Source organism: Gopherus evgoodei, chromosome 5 (assembly GCF_007399415.2).
Source record: "Gopherus evgoodei ecotype Sinaloan lineage chromosome 5, rGopEvg1_v1.p, whole genome shotgun sequence".
NCBI lineage: Eukaryota > Metazoa > Chordata > Testudines > Testudinidae > Gopherus > Gopherus evgoodei.
In genome coordinates this window covers 85,965,808-85,988,550 of record NC_044326.1, presented here as the reverse complement: position 1 = coordinate 85,988,550, position 22,743 = coordinate 85,965,808, and the positions used below count along the sequence as shown (strand labels likewise).

The following is a 22,743-nucleotide window of genomic DNA, read 5'->3' as shown; positions in this document are numbered from 1 at the left end:
GGTTGCCTCTCCCCACTCAGTAAGGGCCCCACACTTTTCCTGACCTCCTCCTTGTTGCTAACATACCTGTAGAAACCCTTCTTGTTACTCTAGCTAGCTGCAACTCCAATTGTGATTTTGGACTTCCTGATTTCACTCCTGCATGCCTGAGCAATATTTTTATACTCTTCCCTGGTCATTTGTCCAAGCTTCCACTTCTTGTAAGCTTCTCTTTTGTGTTTAAGATCAGCAAGGATTTCACTGTTAAACCAAGCTGGTCGCCTGCCATATTTACTAATTTTTTCTACTCGTCGGAATGGTTTGTTCCTGCAACCTCAGTAAGGATTCTTTAAAATACAGCCAGCTTTCCTGGACTCCTTTCCCCCTCATGTTATTCTCCCAGGGGATCCTGCCCATCAATTAACTGAGGGAGTCAAAGTCTGCTTTTCTGAAGTCCAGGGTCCATATTCTGCTGCTCTTCTTCCTTTTATCAGGATCCTGAACTCGACCATCTCATGGTCACTGCCTCCCAGGTTCCCATCCACTTTTGCTTCCCCTACTAATTCTTCTCTGTTTGTGAGCAGCAGGTCAAGAAGAGCTTTGCCTCTAGTTGGTTCCTCCAGCACTTGCAACAGGAAATTATCCCCTACTCTTTCCAAAAACTTCCTGGATTGTCTTCCTAAACTAGTGACCATCAAACTTTATAAAATATTGCACACCCAAAAAGAGCTGGGTTAAATGAACATTACTAAAGTTGCAAATTCAAACACCTAAAGGTTCAAAAAGTCCAGAATTAAGGTTCCCTATGAAACTTTAATTTGGCCCTCTTGTTCATAAGCATTATGGTGCAGTATTTAAATATCTGATCACATATAGGGCTATGAGTATGTCATAGAGGGCATGGAAGTAATGGATTCCATGACTTTCTGCAACCTACATGACATTGGGGTCCCGCAGTAGCCCAGCCCCTGCCAGCAGTAGGGAGACCCCACCCCAGCTCCCAGCCCTACAAGACAGCAGAGGATCCCCCAGAGTTCCCCATGGAGCAGGGGTCAGGGGTCCCTCCCAGCCACATTAAATCATCAAAGTATGGCCTGTCACATGGTTTACTAGTAGCACAACAAAACCTGAAGGACATAAAGGACATTCTCGTTCCTCTAAAGGCACTTGCACAGGGCACCCATTACAGCCACAGATGCACAGAATGATCAACAGACAAAAGGATACCAATGGAAGGCAACAGAAATGGGAACAATATGAAAATCTTTTAGTGTAATGGAAGGATATTGCAGTTGTTGGCTAATATGGAAATGGAGTTTATCAGAAAAGTTTTATATAGAGAGAAACAAAAAAACTATATATAGTTTTTATTTAACATCTTTTTTGGTGTAGAACTATCATTTAGAAATAATAATTATGTGTAATGTATAACATATAATTATATAAATAATTAGTATAATCCTGGGATGAGATGAGGGCTATTAGTGGCCGTGGATACTTTGAACCTTGCACATTTAGTCAAGAAGACCAATGACACCCAATCAAACTACTTTAAAATGAATTACAACAAACAATGGCAGCACAGCTGTTATTAGGACTATAATTAAGTTTAGGAGGGAAACAGCAGCTGAATGCAATCAGATAATTAAGGAGCAAGCTTTTGTTAACACTGATGATCAGTAGGGTCATGATTCTGCAGATTTTGAATTTATTATGGCTCAACAGACTAATCTATTTTTATACCAGAGGTATATTTCTATTTCTTTTACCAATCAAGTATATTTTTGACTAGCAGCCAGTTGGTCATTTATTTATTTAAACTATTTACCATCCATTTAGGGAGTAAATGTAACATTTACAAAATCTAAGATTACCATGGAAACCTTACTCTTAATCCCCAAGGGCTGTGGGAACAATTGGTGATACAATTGTGATGGCTGAATAACAAGTGATCTACAGTTAAATTTCCTAGTGCATGTCCATCTTTAAGGAAGAATACTGGAGTTTTACCTATCAGAGTTTTGGTGCCAAAAGGGTATGGATGTATTTTCTGTGGGATACAAATATATTGGTTCAGGTCTTTGAGATCTGAATTAAGTTCAAGGATCCCAAAACCTGGGATAGACCTTTCAAGGTTTACTCCTTCAGAAGAGTTATCAGTTCAGTTTCTCATCATCCATAGTGATTGCACTAGTAGGATTTACACATTTTATGGCACGCACACACAAGTCAAAGAAAAAAGGGGATAACTTCAGTGTCCGAAATAACTGTCTCAGAAAAAGATTCTTCTGATTTGACAGCATGTCCTTATTGAAGGGAATGAGAATTTTGCCATTTGCCTCAATAGAGCCAGGATTTCACCCCTACTGTTCAAAGGTATTTCTGAGTACATAATGGCTGCTCATTGCCACCTATTTGTTTACACTGCTGGTAACACATAATCATTGCTTCATAAAGCATTTGAGATACTTTGAGAATGGAAGATATCACATGAAACCAAGCTCTTCTGTTAAAAGAATAAAGTAGTAATTTTTAAAATATGTAAAAATAATATTCTATATTAGAAACTCAGGGTCCATTTCCTCAGCTGGTGTAAAATTAGAGCACTCCATTAACTTCAATAGAGCTGTGCTGGTTTACAGTAGCTTAGTATCTGGCATTAGGAACTTTTACCAAAAAATAAAATTGGGAAGCTCATTGATATGTGTGCTGTACCTTTCCCCCTTTCTTCTTTAGTTATATTAGACATTCAACAGAGGAAACCCTAAAGAGAAAAGAATAGTAATTGAGTCTATGTCCATCAAAACAGTAACTCATTAGCAACAGAAAAGTTGAGTGTGACACCTCTACTATAGTTAAAATTTCAGACGTGACTGCAGCATCTGACTTCTTTAGTAAAAAGGTCTAACCACTGAAGAAAAGAGAAATCTCATCCCTGCAGCAGGAAAAAAAAAAAGGAAGAAAAGAGTGGAAGCTTCCTGGTCAACTGTGGCTCTTGACTTTAGATCTTGGCTCCATAACGAGGTAATATGAAACCTTGGACCATTTGTAATCAAGTCCAGGAGGAGACGTTCAAAAGATGGAAAAGCAGCCATTAAAATGACAAATCAACAATAATGTAGTTTTACTGTGTAAGGTAAAAAAAGTTCATATTTTGAGTTTCTGATTAAACAATTTGTTGACAATTTGATTTTTGACCAAATCCCAAAACTTTTTTTCAGTCAAAATGTTTATGGTCAGTTGTAGAAGCTACAGAAAGTAGACATCTTGACTCAAACCATTTCATAATAATTTCCATTTGTTTGTAGGAAGTCATTTTAATAGCCTGTCTTCCATCTCTGGTTCTATGTGGTCCAAAGTTTCATTTAATCTGTAGATCAACCAAGTGGATGTCTAATCTTACCTAGAGGGTGCTATTTTTTTTCTTTTCTTCTTCAGGAAATCCATCCCTAGACGCTATATAAAAGCAAACAGAATTTGTTGGGGTATGTCTACAGTGTAGCTGGAAATGTGCTTCCCAGTGCAGGCAGACATACTAGCTAACATAGTAAAAATAGCAGTGTAGATGGGGTAGCAGCGGTGGTGGTTTAGGCTAGCTGCCCGAGTATGTACACAGGGGTTCTGGGCAGGTATGTACTCAGGTGTACAGCCCAAGGTGCTGCCCATGCTGTCACAGCTCCACTGTGATTTTTAGCACTGTCATTGCTAGCTCAAGCATGTCGGTCTATTCTCTTTGGGAAACATGCTCCCAGCTGCAGTGTAGATCTACCCATAGTGGTATTGCAACTGGATCCAAATATCATTCAAAGATATTCATGAATGGGATAGTATCCTGCCAATAACAATCCCATTTAGAGTAATCTGGAAAAAAAATAGATAGCACCCAAAAACACCTATTCCCTGATCCCCTCCACCTACTGAGCACTCCTTGCACCAAGAATCCTTAGCTTTATCTTAGTATCTCAAATGTCTGCCGAAATCCCAAGCTATATTTAGCTTTATAAAAAGTACAATGCTAACCATTTTTTTGAAAGTCCCTCCAAGATCTGATACTTTTCGGACTGGTGTTATTGCAGTTCAGGATATTACTTTTTAAAACATAGTGAATCATAGATTACAGGGATGGACACTATAGTAAACTCTAAACTCAAGACAGACATTAAATAGATTTGCTAGTTTTAGAAAATATACAATAATGGTCACCATTAAAAGTCAATATTTGTCAATTGTTATGACACTGGTATAGGAGAAACTGTGGTAATCGCAGATATTCATATCTAGGATCTCAGTGTTAAAGGTTGGCAAATACTGACTATTTAATGTCTGAACTGTGAATAGAACAAGAAAGGTTCAGTACTCTGCAGAATCTAGAACCTAATTCAAAGTGACCACCAGTAACTTCAAGATGAGGACCAACTTCCTAGATTATTTCTAAAAAACCTTTGGAATCACAGGAATCCTAAGGACCTTGTGGTGTTTGACATGTAGGCATATTCTGGAATATCTAGATGAAAGAAGGTACTCTGGTTCAGTAACCATGTCTAAGCAGAAACCTGTCTCGAGAAATTATTGATATTTGCAACAGCTTAGAACATCAGGACCTTCAGGACTAGTAAATGTAGGGAGGCATCAAAATGATTAACGTGTTTTCCTTTATTTTGTGAACTTAGCACAAGAGTAATGGGAATGGGACAACAGCACACAGCAGATGAGATGAATAATTTTTGAAAAGGGAATCTATAGATAAATTCTTTTACTCCTTTTTTAATGAAGAAACAGAGTGAAAACTTTCCTCAAGGCAAACAGACCCTCCTAGGACAACACTACAATGGAAGAACCTCCAAACAGAGATCCCAGTGTCTCTGGTAAAGATATGTCATGCTGTTCCAGTTTGTCATCACATTTATCATTGCTGTTGTGTATTGCCCTCAGAGATTTTAAGTCCTTTATTGCTCAACAGAACTGCGGTGTTACTCATAGACTTAAGGTCAGAAGGAACCATTATGGTCATCTAGTCTGACCTCCTGCACAATGCAGGCCACAGGATCTCACCCACTCACTCCTGTAACAAACCCCTAACCTATGTCTGAGTTACTGACATTCTCAAATCATGGTTTGAAGACCTCAAGGTGCAGAGAATACTCCAGCAAGTGACCTGTGACCCATGCTGCAGAGGAAGGCGAAAGACCTCCAGGGCCTCTGCCAATCTTCCCTGAAGGGAAATTCCTTCCAGACCCCAAATATGGCAATCAGTTAAACACTGAGCATGTGGGCAAGACTCACCAGCCACCACCCAGGAAAGAAATCTCTGTAGTTACTCAGATCCCACCCCATCTAACATCCCATCACAGACCTATTTATCTGCTAATAATCAAAGATCAATTAATTGCCAAAATTAGGCTATCCCATCACACCATCCCCTCCATAAACTTATCAAGCTTAGTCTTGAAGCCAGATATGTCTTTTGCCCCCACTACTCCCCTTGGAAGGCTGTTCCAGAACTTTACTCCTCTAATTGTTAGAAACCTTCATCCAATTTCAAGTCTAAACTTCCTAGTGGCCAGTTTATATCCATTTGTTCTCGTGTTCACATTGGTACTAAACTTAAATAATTCCTCTCCCTCCCTGATATTTATCCCTCTGATATATTTATAAAGAGCAATCATATCTCCTCTCAGCCTTCTTGCGGTTAGGCTAAACAAGCCAAGCTCTTTGAGTCTCCTTTCATAAGACAGGTTTTCCATCCCTTGGATCATCCTACTAGCCCTTCTCTGTACCTGTTCCAGTTTCAGTTTGAATTCATCCTTCTTAAACATGGGAGATGAGAACTGCACACAGTATTCCAGATGAGGTCTCACCAGTGCTTTGTATAATGGTACTAACACCTCCTTATCTTTACTGGAAATACCTCGCCTGATGCATCCTAAAACGGCATTAGCTTTTTTAACGGCCATATCATCTTGGTGGTTCATAGTCATCCTGTGATCAACCAATACTCCAAGGTCCTCCTCCTCTGTTACTTCCAACTGATGTGTCCCCAATTTATAACCAAAATTCTTGTTATTAATCCCTAAATGCATGACCTTGCACTTTTCATTATTAAATTTCATCCTATTACTATTACTCCAGTTTACAAGGTCATCCAGATCTTCCTGTATGATATCCCGGTCCTTCTCTGCATTAGCAATACCTCCCAGTTTTGTGTCATCCACAAACTTTATTAGCACATTCCCACTTTTTGTGCCGAGGTCAGTAATAAAAAGATTAAACAAGATTGGTCCCCAAACCAATCCCCGAGGAACTGCACTAATAACAGCCTGACAGTTCACCTTTCAGTATGACCCGTTGTAGTCTCCCCTTTAACCAGTTCCTTATCCACCTTTCAGTTTTCATATTGATCCCCATCTTTTCCAATTTAACTAATAATTCCCCATGTGGAACCATATCAAATGCCTGACTGAAATCGAGGTAAATTAGATCCACTGCATTTCCTTTGTCTAAAAAATCTGTTATCTTCTCAAAGAAGGAGATCAGGTTGGTTTGGCATGATCTACCTTTTGTAAAAACCATGTTGTATTTTGTTCCAATTACCATTGACCTCAATGTCCTTAACTACTTTCTCCTTCAAAATTTTTTCCAAAACCTTGCATACTACAGATGTTAAACTAACAGGCCTATAGTGACTTGGATCACTTTTTTCCCTTTCTTAAAAATAGGAACTATGTTAGCAATTCTCCAGTAGTACAGTACAACCCCTGAATTTACTGATTCATTAAAAATTCTTGCTAATGGGCTTGCAATTTCATGTGCCAGTTCCTTTAATATTTTTGGATGAAGATTATCTGGACCCTCCGATTTCATCCCTTAAGAGAACAAAGCTGCTTGTTCCTCGTGCTTGTTTAAATGAGACACTATAGATATGATTAGACTGTAAGCATCTACAGTAGAAGGTAGGGTTGCAGAGCTAGTAAAGGCATAGTACTGTGCTGCTCTCAACTCCAGTAGAATTTTGCTTCATTTATTTGCTTTAATGTAATGACCATTTTCCTTGGACATAAAGGTGAAGTATTTGCACATCTCAAATCAAGAAGCTAGCTGGCTTTGAGTCACATTTTTGCCAGCAAACTACTAGTCTAGTAGGTTTCATGTTGCTGTTACGCTCCCAGACCAGTGTGCTGTTTAAAATGTGAGAATGATATTAAACTTTTGCCATAATAATAATAGTCCACTAAGCTCCATCCAATGGCAGCCTGGCACCACAATGCAATCATGCCACAGAGAGTAGCTGAGTTGTATAAGTATTACTGAGGGAAGAATTTGGCCTGGAGGATCTTTATTATTACTGATAATGCATGAGAAGGAAAACATTCAGCTTGATTTTGAAGAGCCACAGAATTTGTTGTGCTGGTAGAAAAAAAATCTTTTTACATGTAAACTGAGAATATTGATAAGAAGTAATTGATATTCTTTAAACACAGAAGCCCCCTCGATACACTTTTATAGAATGACATTTCAGAGACGAATTCCACTTTAAAACTACCATCATCATCCTTCAGGCCAGACACACACTGCTTCTTCAATGGTCAAAAGGGGTCATCATAAAAGCACTACCTTATTCTCTTGCCAGGACTGAGCACATTTTTTCTATAGTGCTCTGTTTACTACCTAAGGAGTGAGAGATTGGAACTGAACCCAAGTCTTCCAGATCAAAGTATTCAACACTGCTACGATACTGATTCTATTGTGTGTCTACTTTATACCCTAAGAGAGACCTGGATATATGTATTAATTTATAAAACACATTTGTATTGAAATGAATGCTATGCAAGTCTTACTGTACACAATCCAAATCCATTATAATGATGAGCTGTAGCACAATACGTTTCAAAACACTTTATGAATATTGACTAAGCAATCTCTTAACTCTTTAAGGTAGCCTATTTCCTGCAGTACTCTCCATTTTATTTTAGTGGCCTATAACTCTGCATATAATTTATTCTAAGATTTATTAATGACATTGAATTCTATACTAATATTCAGCTTCTTAGACCTCCTGTATCAAGAAACTATCTAGGTGCCTTCCAGGAGTTCATTAAATGATGTGGCTAGCATTTGTCCCCTGGGTCTTCTTCTCTCCAATGGGAAGGAGATTTTTTTTAATTATTTTCCATTTGTTTATTTTATGTTGGCTGTGGTCTGTGTGTTTGCAACTGAAGGTTAAGGCAACAAAATGTAACTTGCATTTGGACTAGAAAGTGCTGCTGTTTGAGATGATTCTTAGATCCTCTGGGTATATCGTAGATATTGCCAGAATAGGGAACAGAGATATTAAATGATGCTTATCAAACATAAATTTATACTCAGGTTTGCCTATCTGTGCAAATTGACTGTATTCATAGCATAAAGGAGGCTATGTCTGTATTTTGCATACCGGTAGTTGTTCAAGGTCAAGATCTGAAGTCTTTCTTGAGACAAAACTCCCATATAACCTGGAGAGGAAAGTAAACAAAGTGAGAGGGGATACCCTTGCGGTCCCAAGATTTGATCCAAGGAGGAATAGTGGAGTAGAAACCAGAGTAACGGGTGATGCTGGTGGTAAAAGGTCTCTGCACGACGGGGGAAAGAATGTCACTGACGCCAAACACCGAAAATTAAAAGGTCTGTACACTAATGCGAGGAGCCTAGGTAACAAGATGGAGGAACTGGAGTTACTGGTGCAGGAAGTGAAACCGGATATTATAGGGATAACTGAAACCTGGTGGAATAGTACTCATGACTGGAGCACGGGTATTGAAGGCTATATGCTGTTTAGAAAAGACAGGAAGAAAGGCAAAGGTGGTGGAGTAGCCTTGTACATCAATGATGAAATTAACTGTAGCGAAATAAGAAGCGATGGAATGGATAAGACAGAGTCTGTCTGGGCAAAAATCACACTGGGTGAAAAAGCAACTAGAGCTTCCCCTGAGATAGTGCTTGGCGTGTGCTACAGACCGCCGGGATCTGATTGGGATATGGATAGAGACCTCTTTAATGTCTTTAATGAAGTAAACACAAAGGGGAAATGTGTGATTATGGGGGACTTCAACTTCCCGGATATAGACTGGAGGACGAGTACTTGCAAGAATAATAGGGGTCAGATTTTTCTGGATGTGATAGCGGATGGATTTCTTCATCAAGTAGTTGAAGTACCTACGAGAGGAGATGCCATTTTAGATTTGGTGTTGGTGAGCAGTCAGGACCTCGTAGAAGAAATGGTGGTAGGGGACAACCTTGGTTCGAGTGATCATGAGCTGATTCAGTTCAAACTAGATGGAAGTATAAACAAATGTAGATCTGGGATTAGGGTTTTTGACTTCTCGAGGGCTAATTTTAAAGAGTTAAGGAAATTAGTTAGGGAAGTAGATTGGATGGAGGAATTAGTGGATTTAAATGCGGAGGAGGCCTGGAATTACTTTAAGTCGCAGCTGCGGAGACTGTCGGAAGCCTGCATCCCGAGAAAGGGGAAAAAAACCATGGGCAGGAGTTGTAGGCCAAACTGGATGAGCAAGCAACTCAGAGAGGGGATTAGACAAAAGCAGAAAGCTTACAGGGAGTGGAAGAAAGGCAGGATCAGTAAGGAAAGCTACCTTGGTGAGGTCAGAACATGTAGGGATAAAGTGAGGAAGGCTAAAAGCCGCATTGAACTGGACCTTGCAAAGGGAATCAAAACCAATAGTAAAAGGTTCTACAGCCACATAAATAAGAAGAAAACAAAGAAAGAAGAAGTGGGGCCGCTATACACTGAGGATGGAATGGAGGTTAAGGATAACCTAGGCATGGCCCAACATCTAAACAAGTATTTTGCCTCAGTTTTTAATAAGACTAGTGAGGAACCTTGCGATGATGGAGGGATGATAAACGGGAATGTGGATATGGAAGTGGATATTACCGCAACTGAGGTAGAGGCCGTACTTGAACAGCTCGATGGGACGAAGTCGGAGGGCCCGGACAATCTCCATCCGAGGATATTAAAGGAACTGGCGCGTGAAATTGCGAGCCCGTTAGCAAGAATTTTTAAGCAATCGATAAACTCGGGGGTTGTGCCGTATGACTGGAGGATTGCTAATGTAGTTCCTATTTTTAAGAAAGGGAATAAAAGTGATCCGGGTAATTATAGGCCTGTTAGCTTGACGTCTGTAGTATGTAAGGTCTTGGAAAAAATTTTAAGGGAGAGAGTAGTTAAGGACATAGAGGTCAATGGTAATTGGGACGAATTGCAACACGGATTTAGTAAAGGTAGATCGTGTCAAACCAATCTGATCTCCTTCTTTGAGAAGATGACGGATTACTTAGATAAAGGAAATGCGGTAGATATAATTTACCTAGATTTCAGTAAGGCGGTCGACACGGTTCCGCACGGGGAACTGTTAGTCAAATTGGAAAAGATGGGAATGAATATGAAAGTTGTAAGGTGGATAAGGAACTGGTTAAAGGGGAGACTCCAGAGGGTCGTATTGAAAGGTGAACTGTCAGACTGGAAGGAGGTCACTAGTGGAGTCCCTCAAGGATCGGTTTTGGGACCGATCTTATTTAACCTTTTTATTACTGACCTTGGCACAAAGAGTGGGAATGTGCTAATAAAGTTTGCAGATGACACGAAGCTGGGGGGTATTGCTAACACGGAGAAGGACAGGGATACTATTCAGGAAGATCTGAACCACCTTGTAAACTGGAGTAATAGAAATAGGATGAAATACAATAGTGAAAAGTGCAAGGTTATGCATTTAGGAATTAATAATAAGAATTTTGGATATACGTTGGGGGCGCATCAGTTGGAAGCGACGGAGGAGGAGAAGGACCTTGGGGTACTGGTTGATAGCAGGATGACTACGAGTCGCCAATGTGATACGGCTGTTAAAAAAGCAAATGCGATTTTGGGATGCATCAGGCGAGGTATTTCCTGCAAGGATAAGGAGGTGTTAGTACCGTTATACAAGGCGTTGGTGAGACCCCATCTGGAATACTGTGTGCAGTTCTGGTGTCCCATGTTCAAGAAGGATGAATTCAAACTGGAACAGGTTCAGAGACGGGCTACAAGGATGATCCGAGGAATGGAAAAACTGCCTTATGAAAGGAGACTCAAAGAGCTTGGCTTGTTTAGCCTGGCCAAAAGAAGGCTGCGGGGGGATATGCTTGCTCTATATAAATATATCAGGGGGGTTAACGTTAGGGAGGGAGAGGAATTATTTAAGTTTAGTACTAATGTAAGCACGAGGACGAATGGGTATAAACTGGATATTAGGAAGTTTAGACTTGAAATTAGACGAAGGTTTCTAACCATTAGGGGAGTGAAGTTCTGGAACAGCCTTCCGAGGGAAGTAGTGGGGGCAAAAGACTTTCCTGGCTTTAAGACAAAGCTTGATAAGTATATGGAGGGGATGTTATGATAGGATCGTTAATTTGGGCAATTGATCTTGGATTACCACCAGATAGGTCTGCTCAGTGGTCTGCGGGGAGATGTTGGATGGAATGGGAACTGAGTTACTGCAGAGAATTCCTTCTTGGGTGCTGGCTGGTGACTCTTGCCCACATGCTCAGGGTTTAGCTGATCGCCATATTTGGGGTCGGGAAGGAATATTCCTCCAGGGCGGATTGGCAGGGGCCCTGGAGGTTTTTCGCCTTCCCCTGCACGGGGCACGGGTCGCTTGCTGGTAGTTTCTCTGCAGCTTGAGGTCTTCAAACCAATTTTGAGGATTTCAATAACTCGGTCCTCGGATAGGGGTTGTTATAAAATTGGATGGGTGGGGTTCTGTGGCCTGCCTTGTGCAGGAGGTCAGACTAGATGATCAGATTGGTCCCTTCTGACCTATGAGTCTATGAGTCTATGAGTGTATGAGTTATAGCTTTGTCTGAGGTAGTACTTCAGATTTTGATCTTGTGCTATTATTATATCTTATCCACGAGTGAAGGTTGGGTAGACAAAGTTCTCGGCAGATTTAAGAGATCTTTAAAATATTTTGGCCTGGAAATATTATAAAACCTCTTGCTACAATTACAGAAAGAAATTGATGATTGTCCCTACATGTGGAAATCAATCTCAGGGAAAGGGAGGAAAGGGGAGAAGAGTGAAAACTAAGTTTAAATTGAGTAAGGACTTAATTTGACTCATATTTTGGAACAAATAACTGTTTTTTAAATAAGAATGATGGCAAATGTAAGAACATTCTTCCTCTCAGTGTTTAAGACCATAGATTGGAATTCAGAAGAACTGAGTTCAGTTCCGACTCTATTGCAATTTTCTTGTGTGACCTGTGGTAAGCAAGTTAGTCTTGGTGTGCTTCAATTTCCCATTTGTCAAACAGGCATAATTACACTTCTCTACCTCAGAGGGACATAGTGAAGATAAATGCAATAGCGTTTGTGAGGTGTTCAGAAACTAGAATGATGGAGGATGGGTTTATAGGTAGCTAGATAGACAGTTATTCAGTGGAATGAATGTGAGGTATGACTGATCATCCAAGAAATGTCTGTAAGCCTACAGGCTGTCACTGGGCAAATGTGGCCTAGCACACTGCATAGCTCAGTCATAAAACATACTGATCTATGTCACAGTTTCAGGGAAAACTGCACCTGTGTTCCTCCTCTGTGGTTCCTTGACAGTACTCACTTGAGATTTCCATCCCCAACTGTCACCTCTCTTGTTGGAGATGGGCATCTCCCTCTCTTCCAACCAGGGGTTTTAAGGCTGCAGAGTAAGGCAGGTTGCTGTGCAATATCCCCAGCAACACAGTCTGCCTAAAGCCCATGTCCTTTGCTTTCTCTCTCTGAAGGCTATGAACAGAGTACTACCAGCAGTTAAAAGTTATCAGGTAGCAGTTTATGAGCAAGCACATTTATTCTTAAGGTAAAAGCATTATAGAAATAATATATTAAAACAATAAAAATTCCTGTATGCATGCTAAAAGCTTACCAGAGGTCACCCACCAGTGTATGGGGCCCTAGTAGGTCAAAGTCCTTCCAAGTCTTCTGCAAGAGTTAAGGGTCCCCCTTGGACAGAAGGTCCTGTCCATTTGCTGGTTCAGAGAGAGGGCCCTGAGTCAGTTTAAACACAATCTTTTTATGACAAAAGCCCTTTCTTTATTTGTTTGTCTCCGAGAACTCAGTTAGAACCAGTGTATGCAAGACTCCCCAGGGGTGGCATCTCTCTGGATGTGTTTGCAACCTAGGTGATTCACCTGAATCACCACCACACCCAATACACACAAGGTTTTTGGTCCCTGGAGCAGCTGTGATAACCTTCCCTCCTGCACTAGAACACAATGATACATGTAATCTCTGGCCACAGCAATATATAAACTTAATACAATATTGTTCCCCAGAAGATACCATATACAGTTGCAATATCTGCCACAACCTACTCAGCAAAGAGGTCAGCTGAATAAATAAAAAAATAATAAAAATTAACTGCTCTGTTGGAAGGCTTCATAATCCCTTTTTTGTTGTTGCTGTTTGAGTCCCAAATGTCCATCATCATCTCATCTCTTTTACTGCATTGTTTGTTGGGAACCAGAATGCTTTTTCATGGCTTCACGAGTCCTTTTTTTATTACAAAATGTGCTTAAAAAGCAACCCACAGGAAGCTGGTAGGCATTTATTTACCATGGTGGGTTAATCTCATTCAGGGAAGTATAGAAACTCAGTAATGAGAGCTAAAGTATATAAGCTAATTGCCAGGATAAAACCAAATGAATAATTACTTAACTCCAGAATGAGACCTGGGGGAATTTTTCTTTAATAAAGGTTTAATTCACCAGTGATAATGAATGCAATCTCACGTACTACTGAATAATGCCATTAGCATAATGGCTGAGATACAAAAACTATAATTAGAACTAAAAATGTTAATTACATCCACTAAGGTACTGAATGAAAAGGGAATTTTACCCCTACCTGTAAAATGGGTTTTTATGAGTGTAGCTCCAGTAATCCATACTAACGGGCCCTCCTTCTGCACAGGTGATTGGCAGGCAGAAGTTAGAATCAGAAGATATCTTCCCTTACATTTTCATCTCAGAGCATGTTGTGATCTCTGTAGGGCACTTTGATAGCCAGAATAAATTGAGAGCAGTACAGATCACAGATTATTTCTGATCACAAAGCTTAACAAAATGAGCCCCCAAATACCTGATTTATATAGTTTAATTCCCCTTCAAAGGGAGTAATCACTTCCCAACTTTTAGGCAGACCAACCAGAAGGGGTCAGCAGCATTCAATATCTTCCAGCTAATTTTTCCACTTACAAAGAGATTTGTTTGATACTATGCCATTTGACATATGCAATTGTATGTAACTGTGCATGCAAATATGGGCATGCAATTGGCTAGGCAGGCAGTAATCTGATACTACTGATGTGCTCAATTTTCTCTACTAACAGCAGCAAAGCCTCTATACGTAAAAAATGGTGCATGCAGCTGTCTTGTCTTAAAGACCATGAGATCTGTAATGCAAGAATGGTCTTTTACTATATTTCTGTATATATATATATATATATATATATATATATATATATATATATATATATATATATATATATATATATTTTTAAAAACTGAGTTAAAAGAACATTAAATTTGCAAATTCAAGCACTCAAAAGTTGTGAAATACTAGAATTAAGGTACTATTTTTTCACAGGACTCATTCAGTTTACAAAATGAACTATGTTCACTGAATGGTTAGCTATTTAATATTTCTTTTTATTGTCATCATTCACTGTGTGATCTCAGGTCTTATTTACCACACAACACCAAAACCCTGCACTGAATACAAAATTATTAATTACCACGTGGGATTTCTACAGTGATCCCACCACAGTATCTGAGTGCTTTGCAAAAATTAATGAATTTATCTTCACAACACCCCTAAGAGGTGATATTACTGAGGCAGGGAGAGATTAAAGCCAAAATTAAATGTCCACTAATTTTGAGTGCCTAACTTGAGACACCTAGTACCTAATTTTTCAGAGTAATTAGTATTTAATAGTATTTTTTATGTTCAAAGAACAGCACCAATTTACTTCAGTTGCACTTGAGACTCTGCACGTCTGCAGATGGACATCCAGAAAATGAGGAACACATAATTACAGGCCACCTGTTTACATTTTGGTTTAAATGATTTGTCCCTAGGAACCCTGGGCCAGATTCACAAGGGGGCTTCCCCTAAAGGCATCTCAGTCCAATATATCACTGACATTAACAAAACCCTTGCTCAGCAGCCACCTAACCCTATAGGTGGCCTAAGTTTCCACTGATAAAGTCTCCATGGTGCCTAAATTTCTGCTGATGGGCATGAGCAAAGCTGCCTCAGTCTTGACACTGTCAAGAAGCTTGGCACCTAACTCACACCTGAGACCTGGCAGGATTCATAAAGTAGGATTTCCCCCACCCCCTCATATCTGATCCAGTAGATAATCCAGTAGATGTGTTCAGATGCTGCCTTGGAGCACATATCCTAGATTGGGCTGAGCACAAAACACAGCAGGAGGTGGTGGTACTGCCACCACCCTTTTGCCCAAACCGAAGTGGTTAGAGCATTCAAGCAGGAGGAGGAACACCTGGGTACAAATCCCTGCTCTGTATTGAGTCACAGGGGTGGATCCTCCTCTGCTTTTCTGGAGAAAGCACTGACCATGCTTAGGCACATAACTCCAGGAGAGGTTTTATGAGCGTGAATCCTGAGCAGAGGGAGATACCTCCCTTCAGCCTGGATTTAGGTGCCTAACTCCCTTTGAGGGTGGGGCATAGGTCCTAACCCTTGTTTTGGCATTTCCTACTGGCTAGCTTAAGTGACTCCCCACTCAGCTTGCTGGGTTCTGCAAAACACTTTTTTTAGGTGACGAGCTTTCCCTATACATTGTATAGGGCAGGGTTCGGCAACCTTTCAGCAGTGGTGTGCCGAGTCTTCATTTATTCACTCTAATTTAAGGTTTCGCATGCCAGTAATACATTTTAACATTTTTAGAAGGTCTCTCTCTATAAGTCTATAATATATAACTAAACTATTGTTGTATGTAAGGTAAATAAGGTTTTTAAAATGTTTAAGAAGCTTCATTTAAAATTAAATTAAAATGCAGAGCCTCCTGGACTGGTGGCCAGGACCTGGGCAGTGTGAGTGCCGCTGAAAATCAGCTCGCGTGCCACCTTCCGCACCTGTGCCATAGGTTGCCTACCCCTGGTATAGGGAGTCTGGGTGCCTGACAAGGGGTTGAGGATTCCACTTCACGGCAGGGCATCTAAAAGTTAAGCACTCCAATACTCAACCTAAATTCCCTTTGGGAATGTAGCCTCCTGTGGCAGAGGGCTGTATAGCATCCAGGTCTCCACAGTTACAGTCACCTCTTTAACCACGAAACCAACTTATCATTTTTATCCAAAATTAAAAACAGCTATAAAAATCTAGTCTTTCGCAAGATGTGCAAAATCACCTTAAGCAGGAGCACTCCACTGTAGCCAAAGTAGTGACTTTAATATCAGGATTGCAGAGGCAAAAGGAGTAAATTAGAAATTTTCTACAAGAGCTACATACCAAAATTGCCTTCAAATAGTCTTCCCACACACTGGATGAGAACAAAACAAAGGGCTATGAGTTAAAACAACTGAAGTAGGTACTTGAATTGATGGCATCAAGCAATGTTTGAAACTACCACAACCTAGGATTAAAGTGCACAATAGACTTTTATGAACTCAACATTGTTAAAACTATGCAACAGAACGTGTATGCCAACAACAGAACTGCTGGAATTGCTTTTATTTATAGTATTAAAAAATTGTTCATTTGGTATCCCTGTGAGTTTGGGGGGAGGATCATAAACTACCAACCAGCAAACCAAGCCAAACAAAAGAGTTCATTGTAACAATGCCTTTTTTTAAAATTGGAAATTTATGTGAACATTTTCTACTTTTTCAAAAATTTCCATTTTAGCAATAAAAATGGAAAGTAAAAACAGTTATTTTTTCAGATTTCGGTGTTTCAGTTTATCATTTTTCCTTGCCCTGCCCCCTTTTGTAAGACTTGTGATTCATCTGCTGCAGAAGATGCAAAGTATGTAGTGAATAAGGGAGGGAACAGTAGGGAGAGACTTATTAGTTAGCCTATCCACTACATACGAATGCTGTGTGACTTTAATGGGATTTGAATTCACAAAATTATGATGCACAGAACTAAATAATCTTTTGAATTTATATGTCATGCAAAACAAGGTTTTCTGGAAAAAAAATATACTGTTAAACTAACAAAAAAGGATAAAGAAACAGCTGTAAGTCAAGAGCTCTTATGCCAACATTCTGTACAGCTGGATTCCACATTACTTTTCATCCCCCACATCACACTGATTATAAACTTAACAGTGTTAATGTTTTCATTTAATTCTTTTTTTGAATATTTTAAATTCATAGTATTTCGTGAACACTCAGTCTGAAATACAAAACATAAACAAACAAAATCTGACCTACAGGTGCAAGGAATTTGAATAACCACATAATTGCTGACCCTCAAACCAACTGAGTCTCCTGGCACCATTTTACGTGTGTAAAGGAAACAAAATGTCCATATTACTCGAAAAAATTGTGAGATAACAGAACTGAAATAAAGCAGTTAATTAAAACACATCAAAATACCTTTTTTTTTTCAAATCAGAACCGAACACAAAACTCATTTCCAAGTGTACATGCCCTCGTCCTGTTTATATGCATTACAGGAAAAATAGTAGGAAACTTACAGGATAATTATCTGGGTGATACCCATTGCTGTGTTCCCCCTGTAATCAGAAAGTATTTCTTGAGATGCAGCTGCATCATTGCCCTTTTACCAGTGACTGTCCTACCTAAGATACACCATAAGCCTCTTAATATTTCTGGCTGAATCAATGAGTCAAAGAGAACCAACTAATTTAACCCTTTACTATCTGCCTTGTTTGTGAGCCAGGACATACCTTCACAGTTTTCTAGCCATACCAGGCCAAATTGTATCCATCCAAACCACTCCTATTTCATACTGCTTAGTGCTTTCATTCACACATCACATTTAGTTATGACTTCCTTCTAGGCCTTTTTTGTTTTGTTCTAGGATGTTTCTGAGGGAGGAAACTTGGCATGAGTATTTGTTGCCCTGAAATAGTTCACAACAAAGGATAGAAGCCTAAAAATAATCTTGTACATCTATATTTCTATTTATTTTATTATTTAAATAAATTCCTTGACGAGATACTGAGCACTTTTGAAAATCAGGCAGGTCCTTAAATATGAAGTTAGGAGTCTAAATTTTGCCTTCTGAATCTTGTCCATGTTTGCCTGTATGATTCTGAAGCCAGAATTTGGCACAAATCCATCCTTAGCATCCATGAGTTCAGCTCCATTGCTTTCACTTTCACCAGCAGTGTATATGGCCCTAAGAATAAAGAGACTTGGAAATGCTGTGTACCAACATGTCACTATAATGTTTTGATAATATTTTTGATAATGAAACTTTGTCTTCTGTCAGTTTTCCATAACATTTTTAACATTTTAATTAAAAATACCCTTCACGGTAGCTCTAGTTGGTTTACATTAGTTTCCTCTTAATAATGCATCTTGCAACAATACCAATATTGCTTGGCTTGGAAAACATACTGAACACATATTTATTGATTAATCAAATATACAGTAAAACCAGAAAGACACGGCAATATTTAAAATCTAGCTGATTACACTTTGTTGGCAGATGACTAACAGCTTACCTCAGCAAAGCAAAAAATGCTGCCAAAGGTTTCTTCATAGAAATGATCCTTATTTATTATCCAAGTTCACAGCTGTATACACTGCAGGCAGCAACTAAAAACACTTAAAAAGCATAATGCTAAAAAACAAACCCAAAGCTTACGTGACGGTGATACCATTAAGGGTCCAATCTTGCCTCATTAAAGCCAATATGTGGGTTTTTCCCTCCCAGTTATTTCCGTCGGAACAGAATTAGGCTCTGCAAGCAGTATTCAGAAAAATTATTACGGCTGCATTCTGCTCTTTAGCACTGAAATGATTCTCTCGGACATGAGCAGGGAAAGTACTACGCAGCTCTAGGAGGCTACTCAGTACTCTTCTTTTTGAAGGAACAGAATCAGAGAAGATGCTGTTAAAGGTCATGTCCTAATATCAGCCATATTCTCCTTTGAATCTACACACAGAACTCTACCTGACAGGACTCCAGTGGTTCTCTGAGAAAAACAGAGTGATACATGACTATTTCAACTGCCTTTGGGCCCAGTTCTGCAAACCTTACATTGAGTAGTATTTACTTACATGAGTATAATGAGTATTTACTCATTTAACTCAATTAAGGCCTCATGTGAATGCTATTCAATGTTGATAAGAGATTGCAGAATCAGGCCTTGTGAAAGCAGTAATATTTAATTGGCTAATATGGCTGCTTAATTTCTTCATTTGGAGGGTAGAGTGAAGTTGCCCAAGATTATCTCTTAATATCCACCTCACCCTTTCTGCAAAGACTTTTTTCCTCTTCTTCATTTCATCAAAGCCAAAGCTTTTCAGTTGAGAGACAGCACCTTTCTCTGATGCTCCATTGCCTGGTGGTTACAGCATTGGCCCAGGATGTCAAAGACCCAAATTCAAGTAACATCCCTTCTTGATTCAGAGTGACCTGGCATGAAAAACTGTGATCTGAGTCAGGCAGGACAGAAACTTGAAGCTGGGTCTCACATGAGCCAGGCCAGTGTCCTGACTATTATGTTTTTTACACACACACACACACACACACACACACACACACACACACACACACACACACACACACACACACACACACACACACACACACACACACCATTCTGTTCCAAAAAGAGATATTGTGACAAAATTCAATTTTTATGAAAATATTCAAAGGGCTTTGGGTTTTGTTCCTATGTGGAATAGCAACAAATTTTGAAACCTCAAAATTCGTCACAAAACAGTGTTGTCATCCTCCAGATAGCTTTGCCCAGAGTACACCAGAAGAGAGGAAGGAAATTAAAAGTTGCTCATCCTGGCAGAACAAATGGGTGCTGCTACGTGTCCGAAGGCCCAAAAACCCAGACTTTGGCAAACTGATTATAGAAATAAAATAAAACAATAAAAAAGACCTCTTCAAAATGCTCTGCCTGTCCCCTTAAGTTAAAATCTGGGGACAGTTAGTTCAAGCACTTCAAATGAATTCCCTGCCACAGGATCACACTAGGAGACAGATAGTCAAGCCATTTAAAGCTCTACAGGTTAAAACTGACACCTTTAACTACACTCCAGTACAAACTGGATATCGTGCAGATCATGGATCACAGGTGCAATGTGCCTCCTATGAGAAACACTCCTTATTAGATCCAGACTGGCAGGCACAGGTAGCCTGGGTACAAGAACTTCTATTTTTAAGTACCATAGCTTTGCACTCACTCCGAGAATCCAGTCATTTGGAATCCCGTACACAGATATAATTAGCTATTTTATTTATGTGCAAATATAAATATAAATATTTGTATAAATTATAATATGTGTGGGTATAACAGCAGTCCTTGGTATTCTGTGGTAACCTTTAGGTATATTAGATTTATGGGTCAGCTCCTCAGCTGGTGTAAATTGGCATAGCTCCAACACTAATTTACACTAAATGAAAGTCTGACCTTCAGTGAATTAATTTTTAAAAAATAACCTACTTTGTTTCCCTTTTGTTCTTGTACTGATTTCTCTCTCATTCCTTCACCACATTGTTTCTGTCCTCCACTACCAAACAGGATATCAGAAGTCTTTTCTTCCACCTTTTCCAATTTCTCTCTTCTCTTAGATTAATTATCATAGAATATCAAATCATAGAAATATAGGGCTGGCAGGGACCGTGAGAATATTCTAGTCCAGCCTCCTATACTGAGGCAGGACCAAGTATACCTAACCCATCACTGAGTGGTGTTTGTCTAATCTGCTCTTGTAAACCTCCAAAGATGGGGACTCCACAGTCTTCCCTGGTAACCAATTACACTGTTTATTCTATGCTATTCTAATAGTTACAAAGCTTTTCCTAATATCTAATCTAAATTCCCCTTGCTGCAAATTAAGCCCATTATTTCTCATCTGACCTTCACTGGACACAGAGGACAATAGATCACTGTCCTCTCTATAACAACCCTCAACTTATTTGAAGACTATTATCAGGTTTCTCTTTAGTCTTTTCTCAAGACTAAATATATCCAGTTTTTTCAACCTTTCTTCATAGGTCAAGTTTTCTAAACCTTTTATCATTTTTGCTTCTCTCCTCTGAACTCTCTCCAGTTTATCTACATCTTTTCTAAAATGTGGCACTCAGGACTAGACACAGTACTCCAGCTAAGTGCTGAGCATAGCAGGACAACTACCTCCTGTATCTTGCATATGACACTCCTGTGAATACACTCCAGAATATTAGGGTTTTTTGTAGCTGCATCATATTGTTGACTCATTCAATTTACGGTCCCCTATAATCTGACATCCTTTTCAGTAGAACTACTTCCTAGCCAATTGTTCTCCAGTTTTAGTTGTGCATTTGAATTCTTTCTTCCTAAGTGTAGTACTTTGCACCTGTCTTTATCAAATTGCATCTTATTGATTTCAGACCAGTTCTCCAATTTGTCAAGGTCTAATCCTGTCCTCCAAAGTGCCAGCAACTCCTCCTAGTTTGGTGTCATCTGCAAATATTACAAGCATATTCTCTAGTCCATTATCCAAGTCATTAATTAAAATAATGACTAGCACTCGACTCACTACAGACCCCTGCAAGACCCCACTATATATGTCCTCCCAGCTTAACAGCAAACCATAACTACTCTTTAAATGTGATATTTCAAACAAGTTATGCACCCGCATTATAGTAATTTCAACTAAACAGTATTGCCCTTGTTTACTTATGAGAATGTCATGTGGAACTGTCAAAATCCTTACTAAAAATCAAGAAATATGTCTACTCTATCATGTCATTCCTCCCCCCCCGGGCCTGCCCCAATCCATCAGATCAGTTAGCCTGTCAGTAAAGGAAATTTGGTTGGTTTGATATGATTTGTTCTTCATCAATCATTGTTGGCTATTACTAAGGCTCCTGGTCTGTCATGGAGGTCACAGAAATAATGGATCCTGTGACTTTCTGTGACCTCTGTGACTTCTGCAGCAGTCAGTGTGGCTGGCACTGAGGCCAGCTGCTCAGATGGCACTGGGGACAGCCACACCAGCTGCCTGGGTGGCCCTGCAGCCAGAGGCTACTGGAGCAACTATGGGGCCAGTCATATTGGCCGCTGCTCAGATAGCCCCTGGCAGCTGGTCCTGGGTTGGCTGGAGCAGCTGCTGCTTGGCGGCCCCCAGCTGTGGTCTTTGGGGCTGTCAGCCGCTACTCCGGCAGCACCCTACTGCTGGTGCTGCTAGTCCCAGCCCTCTGGGGCACCCTTCTCCCCTCCTCCCCCAAAGATTTAGTCGGGGGGTATTTATACTATAAGTCACAGACAGGTCATGGGCCGGGAATTTTTGTTTACTGCCTGTGACCTGTCCATGACTCTTACTAAAAATACCCATGACAAAATTGTAGCCTTAGCTATTACATATAACCCTAGTATCCTGTAGGTACTTATAAATTAATCATTTAATCATTATTTCCAGTTATCAAAGTTAGGCTGAACCCTCTACAGTTTTCCCAGTCCTCTTTCTTCCCCTGTTTAAAGATAAGTTCTAAGTATGCTCTTTTCCAGACCTCCTC

General features: G+C 39.8%; 1 long non-coding RNA gene across 1 annotated transcript; it reads left to right on the top strand.

The window, feature by feature from the left end:
- Positions 1-19,628, top strand: LOC115652344. Its single transcript, XR_004000605.1, has 3 exons — positions 1-83; positions 4,229-4,233; positions 19,618-19,628. It is a non-coding gene; the product is annotated as an uncharacterized LOC115652344 (long non-coding RNA).
- Positions 19,629-22,743: the final 3,115 nt, after the last annotated feature.